Raw genomic sequence first — 7,555 nt, 5'->3', positions numbered from 1 at the left:
ATTTATTAAATTTATTAAATAATTAAATTTATTCCTAGGTATTTGTTATTTTTGATGCAATTGTAAATGGGATTTTTTCTTAATTTTCCTTTTGATAATTAGTTGTTAGTGTTCAGAAATGCAATAGATTTCTATATATTGATTTTATGTCCTGAGAAATCTTTACATGGGATCTGCACTGAGGCCACTGGCAAGCCCCACTGATTTGTACCACTTTCCTGCCCTATACAATTCAACCCATCCTCCACTCCACTTTCTCTTGACCTTTATATTGAACATATGCTTCTGACCTAGGTGCTGTAGAGGGATGACATAGGGGCAAAAGGGAAGATAATTAATATTTACTGAGTGCTCATTTATTATTAAGTGTTCTAAGAACCTAGTTAACTTAACATTATCCTTGTAAGAGGTAGGAATGTTACCTTACGGTATCCGCCTGGTTTGAAGCCCAGCTCTAGCACATATTGTGTGAACTTAGGCAAGTTACTTAATCTTTGTGACCATGAGATTTTTCATCTGTAAAATGCAGATGGTCTCGGAGTTGTTGGCTGAAAAGCACCAACCTCTGTGACACATGGTCAACTGTGAAATAATCTGGCCCATTCTAAAGCGTGTCCTCCTCCAAGAAGGTATTTTAATCTCCTCAGGCTGATGGATGCCAGCCTCCTTCTTTTGTCTTGGGTGCTCCTTTTGTCTTTGGTTTTCACCTTCTTCATGGAGCTCAATACAGGCAGTGAAGCCTACTGGATAGCAGGGATCTTCATTGTATCTGTAGTGGCACCTAATAATCTAACATAGCAGTTTTTCCCTTTGATGATTGTTTCCTTAGTTCTAGATAACAGGTGGATCACACTTAGAAGCATGTGATAAGAAAATCACCTAGACTCTCATTCATTGAGGAAACAGTTCTTATTGTGGAAGATACAGAAGAACTGAGGTGTTTTGAAAAAATAATAGATTCCCTTCTTCTAGTTTGTGTTCATTCCAGGAGAAAGAGAGAGGTACTGCTAATATTATTTAAGCTATCTTTATTTCTGAGCTCAAATAGCTGAATTTGCATAAATGTAAATGTATGATGCAATTCCACCATGTAGTTACAGGCTAAGGAACTTACCTCATCTTATCCCACTGGTGAATCTCACTCAGGGTGGAACTTTATACCCAACTTTTTTTTTTTAATTTTTTTTAACGTTTATTTATTTTTGAGACAGAGAGAGACAGAGAATGAACGGGGGAGGGTCAGAGAGAGGGAGACACAGAATCTGAAACAGGCTCCAGGCTCCCAGCTGTCAGCACAGGGCCCGACGCGGGGCTCGAACTCACGGACCGCGAGATCGTGACCTGAGCCAAAGTCGGCCGCTCAACCGACTGAGCCGCCCAGGCGCCCCATACCCAACTTTTCAGTGAATTGCAAAGGAGAGTGTTGGGGGATGAGACAAGGAGAACATATCTGATCTGTGGGAAATGTTCTTAAGACATTAAGAGCCCTATTCACAGTAATCTTGACTGTTGGAAGATGTGGCTAAATTTCTGGTGTTTCTGCCTACTCCGCTAATGCTGAAAGCAAAATGTATGTTTCTTCTTATCCAGGCCGTGTGCCTGATGGCAACATACAGTTTGCATTTCTCTTTGGTTTCCCATGGATGCTTTCTTACCACTGCCATTGGTTCCAATTTCCTGTGGGAACGTGGCCTTCCCTGCCGAGAGTACAGAGGGAGGTGGCTCTGTGTAAGTGCTGCTGACACCTGCAGAGTGGTCATTATATTCTTCACTTGTTTGACCATGTGGATATAGGCCACTAAAATCTATAGCTAGGCCCTTGCTCTTTTCGCTGCAAATGGAATTGACAGTGCATCCAAACTTCCTGTTTTTTGTTTTTTTTTTAAGCATGGAAAATAATTTTACAAAGTCCCTTGAAGAGTAATCCCCCTGGATATATTTAGGAGGACAATGTTTTTATTATATTATCATAATAAGATCAGGAGCCTTTAGGATATGGATGGTGTCTTTTTTATCTCACTCTTCATGATTCCTAGCCTAAAATAGGTCATCAGGAAATGTTTGTTGAATTTAAATGCGATGTCTACATCATAGACTTGGTGTTTGGGTTTTTAACATGGATTCCACAAAGTGTTGAAATTGTTTGGAAAAGTATATGTGTGTGTATTTTTTGTGTGTGCTTGGGGGAAAACCCTACTCTACTCTGGGAATACTGGTGACCACTTCCCTCATATCTTGATCCAGATGAGGGAGGGAGCAGTGGTGGAGAGAATGGAGGGAGAGTTTGAGACAGATGATTCAACAGAGGCTGTGAGAGGGTCAAAGCTGAGAGATGCTGAGAGAAAATAGGCATATGAAGAAATGTGGGGAAAATTCTTGCCAAATATGTCAAAGTGTTACACTGCCACATCTCCCATAGATGAGGTCAATTTTCAGGGGCACTGGGAAGGTTTCTGTCTCATCTCCCTTTAAAATGTAGCTTTGGTGTTAACACCTCCTTGCCAGTTCAGCCTAGACATCTTTCCTTTATTCTAAATCAGAATAACTTATCATCATTGTCTTTTCTGCTCAAAATGCTTTTATTAAAACTAAATTATAAACTCTCTAGAGGTTTCTGGTTTCAGGTAATAGTGACCTAGGTTGTTCAGATCAACACTCTTGCTGAAAACACCAACAAAAAATACACTACTACCTTAAAATAACCAAAGTTCTGAAAACACAATAAAGAATTTTTAGGTCAGGGCACTTGGGTGGTTCAGTCAGTTGAACGACCCACTCTTGATTTTGGCTCAGGTCATGATCTCATGGTTCGTGAGTTCAAGCCCCATGTCAGGCTCCATGTTGACAGCTTAGAGCCTGCTTGGGATTCTCTCTCTCTCCCTTTCTCTTTGCCCCTCCCCTGTTCGTGCATGTGTGCGTGCACTCTCTCTCTCTCTCAAAATAAATAAATAGACTTGGGGAAAGAAAGAATTTTCAGGCCAATATCTGGATGCTACCAAAATGGTAAGAAGATTACTGATGATCAAAACCCTTAAGGGTGTCTGTCAACACTGCTATGGCCACTAGAGACTGGATGGATCCAGGTAAGACCAGGAGCCCAAAGAACCTGAAGAGTATTATAGGACAACTTCCCCCAGATTAGTACACATTGGATTAAGCATAAACCAGATCTCAATCTGCTGCCACTGCCTCTCAATCTCAGCGGGCTGCCAGAAAGCTCTCCTTGGCAATTAGCAAGGCAGGAGAATTGAAAAGGAACAAAAAAATCTTCAAGAAGTTGTGGCCACAGACCACCCTCTTGTGGGTTTGTACTGCGTATACACTTACCCTGGGTGAGTCAGAGACTTCTGAGCCATGAATTTGGTGTAAAGAGATCTCAGTTGTTATTGGTCCCAGATGCCTGGCAAAACCAAAATAAAGGCTCTAGGGGCATGGGGGGCACATCCAAACTAGACTTTGGTGTACCCCCATAAATAATTTAAGGACAGTGACCAGTTACTTCTCCAATCAAAGATAACCAAGCATCAAGGGAATAAGAACCAGCAAAACAAGACAGAAAAAATAGACCCATACAGACTTTAACTATAAGACCCAGGTTTAAAAACAATTATGCCTATGTTTTTGGAAATAAATCACAACCTTGAAATTAACTATAATATGGAGGCTATAAAAAGTTACATCCCATATCTGAAAAAGAACCAAACTAGAAATAAAAATGACAGTAACTGAAATTAAAAACTCGATGATCATATTTGCAACATTTTGACAATGTGAGGGAGAAATAATGAATGGGAAGGTGGGGCAGAAGACCTTATACAGAATGTAGTACTGAGAGAAGAGAATGGCAAAGAAACACACAAAAGTGTATAGGAGATGTGGAAAATACAGTACAAAGTTCTAACATTGCCATGCCAGGAAGAGACGAAAGAGAGACTAGCATAGTGATTGACAATTTATCAGAATTAAGAGACTCAGTGGATTCCAAGCAGAATAGAACAAAACCCATACCTAGAAAGGCAAAAGTACCAGCACTCATCAGTCAGAAAAGATTCCCAAGTCTCAGACCAGATGCTGGCTGTTGCATAAGACCAGCGGCCTGGGTGCCCCTTGTGGTATGAGTTGTTACCCTTTTAGTGGCTAGAATATGGAGAAGCCTGGGAGAGGGACCTGATCAACTAGGGATCAAAGTAGCAGCTCTCTAGCAACAGACATTTAAATTTTTTTTTTTACGTTTATTCATTTTTGAGAGAGACAGAGTATGAGCAGGGGAGGGGCAAAGAGAGAGAGGTAGACACAGAATCCGAAAGAGGCTTCAGGCTCCGAGCTGTCAGCACAGAGCCTGACGCAGGGCTCGAACTCACAAACCGTGAGATCATGACCTGAGCTGACATCAGGAGGCTCAACCAACTGTGCCACCCAGGCGCCCCTAGCAACTGACATGTTAAACACGTGTTGGCAATATTAATACATACCAGCTGACCACAAGCGCTACTTACAGCCCTTCCACTGGGCTCCTTAGCAGGACTCATCCTTCCTCCCTCCCGATCACTGCCTCACCTACCTTACCCCCTTGCACATTGTAATCTTCTGACACAGCTGCTTCTTTGTCTAGTTCTTCCAGGAATACACCTCAATGAAAAATCCATCCACTAACTTCCTTTTGCAAAACCCAGATCTTACTCCCCCTGGAACACTCAGCGATTGCATATTCTCTTTTGGCAAACTGTTCATTCTTGATATGACTATATCATTTTGTTGCACCTTAAATGGGCTTTATAAAATGAAAATCCAGATTTATTCAGAAAACAGGAGGTATTTCTTTGCTTTATGGTCAGATTCAAAATAGGCTTCCCTCAAATGACAAGCTCCTTTGCTATATATTTACAGAAAATTTTATTTTCTTTATTACACAATATGTTTGTAATAGAAAAGTTAGAAAATACAAATAAAACACCTGTAATCTCCTTTCACCTCCCTCAGATATTGACCCTGCCTATATATGTATGTATGTGTGTGTAAGTAGTACCCATATATGATCCAGTTAGCTAACACTTTATATATAAACCTTTGCAAGATAAAGTTATATCTGCATTCATTGTCAATGGAAGATACGCCAAGGTATAGCCATATTTAGCAAAAGAAATACTTTCTTCTTCCTAGCGACAGTACCTTTATTTGGATTTTAGTGATGGATCAAGCACTGTCAATGTGAAGTTGCTTTGACATCAAATGAAAAGTCCTGGAGTCGGGCGACTCAATATGATTTGGATTATCATCTTCAGGTACAAAAACCTATCAGGAGCTCAGAGCCCAAGGACTTCAGTTTTTAAAGCTTGGGGCTTGAACTACATTTGAATTCAAATTCAGTAATGCCCTTAGATCAACTTGAGCTGACAAATTCTTTAGAAGAAAGTGGAATAAGGCAATTTGATGGAAATTATACTGTGCACTGCCTTGTCACTCCAGATATTTCACTTTAACATTAAATTTTTTTTTCAATTAATTTAAAGGTAACTGCTACATGCCAGATATCCAGGCTATTTGTCATTATTATTCATTTATTTATATGCAGCACTGTCATTTACAAGGACATAATTCTTAAGGAAACATAATTGCTCTAAACCTATCAACTTGCTTATGTAAAACTTTGTAAAATCTTTTCTCAGGAAAGAAAGCTAAGCATTTGTTGCTACAAAATGTTCACCAAGGACCTCTGCATACCATGCACACTTGGGCCTCTGCTCCTGGTCCCCTCACATCCATCAGGCTCCTTGCTCTAAGCCCTAGGACTCTCGGGTTTATACAGTATTGTTCAAAGGATAATGAACCCTCACCAAAAATGTGCTGATTAAAGGTGGCTTCCAGAGAAAAAGAGCAATATGTGCTGTGAAATATGTGGGAAGAACTACTGCCTTGACACATGAAGTAAAAACAAATATCTATTAGCACATCCTGCAACCCTTTGCCCTCTTCATTTGACAAGAACACAGAATCACGCTCAAAAGTCTAAAGAGGCTTGGAGCAGGAAGGGATTTCAGAGTTCATTTTGTCCAACGTTATTTCACACGTAATGAAACTAAGACCAGGATAGTTCTCCGCACAAGACAACCCTAAGACAGAGGAAGTTTCCAGAGTCTGTTGCCCATGATTTAACATTGGTGGTCTTAGCCTTCCACAGGAGAAGAGTGGGGTATAGAATGTCCTCACATATGAAAACACTATGGAGGTCACCAGACAACAAATTCCTCCAATTCTGCTACCATACTTACAATGTCTGGCAACTCCAATCTGTGTAATCACTTCCTTCATTTCCTTCAAAGCTCATTTTGAACTGCCTCCTCTAAAATTTTTTTATTAAGGAAATATGAGGTTAATACAATCTTTTTTAAAAGGTAAAATTTATATCCACACCAAAAACGTTACTAAAAATTTAGATTTTTATGCTTTCAGGTAAACAAAAGTGAACATTCCCTCATCCCCCGTCCCACATCACATGGAGTAAATTTAACAACTTTTAAATGTTTAGAAGGTAATCAGATGAAATGCACAGCACGCTATAATCAATGCTTTTGCGATCAAAGCTTTTGCCTCTAGTGTAGGGCGTCCACAAGCTTCTTTCTTGGAAGACAGCTCAGTGGTTCTTCAACTCAATTTAGTCTGCTGATGGTTGGTATGTGATTATGTGGTCAAACTCTTCTTACTCACATCATGCAGAAATCCAGCTGATAACCTTAACATTTCCTTTAATAGGAAAAGTAACTGACACGCAATGATGAATCAGTAATGGAGCATGAAGATTATCCTACTTAACATTCTTCAATGGTTCCCTGGGGCCTTCCCAATAAAGTCCAGACTCCTTAAACTGGCAATCATGGACCTTCAAGATCTGAGCTTCATCTGTCTTTCCAGTCCCATTTCTCGATTCTTCCCCCTTCTTACTATCTGGCCCAGACATGCTAAACCACTTTTAGTTCTCTGGGAAAACCGAACTCTCACTTCCCTCCACTTAAAATGCTCTGCATATAACCTTCTTGACATTTTTCTGGCTAATTCCTACTCACACTGCAAAGGTTTGTTTAGTTGTGTACATCCCTTTGGAGTGTTATTATGAAGTAATGTCACCTACACCCTAAATACAGAAACAATCGATTCACTTTCAGTGAGACATCAATATTTGCCTTTTCATACCACTCTTTTGCTAAAATAGTGTGTACTCACTACTTCCATTTCCTTATCATCCAATCATTTCTTAATCCCTTGAAAACCTGCTTCCCTTAGCATTACTTAACTGAAAATGCTTTTTTGAAGGCAACTTGTATCCTCGCAATCATTTAATTCAATGGCAATAGTTTTTTTCTAAATATCAAACCTCCTTAAATTCTCTAAAGCCATCTAGACTGCTGGTCACCCTATTATGTTCTCCCTGTCTTTTCCTTTTGTGGCATAGTTTTCCTAGATGTATCTGGCATACAGTTTTCCTGTGTTTCTTACCTGCATCATTTACTGGCTTCACTTCTTACTCTAATTAAAGGTGTTCCTCCAGGTTCTTTAGGTT

The sequence above is a fragment of the Neofelis nebulosa genome, chromosome 5 (assembly GCF_028018385.1).
Source record: "Neofelis nebulosa isolate mNeoNeb1 chromosome 5, mNeoNeb1.pri, whole genome shotgun sequence".
In the NCBI taxonomy this organism is placed as follows: Eukaryota; Metazoa; Chordata; class Mammalia; order Carnivora; family Felidae; genus Neofelis; species Neofelis nebulosa.
The sequence above is the reverse complement of the archived record's forward strand: the minus strand, read 5'-3'. Positions refer to the sequence as shown.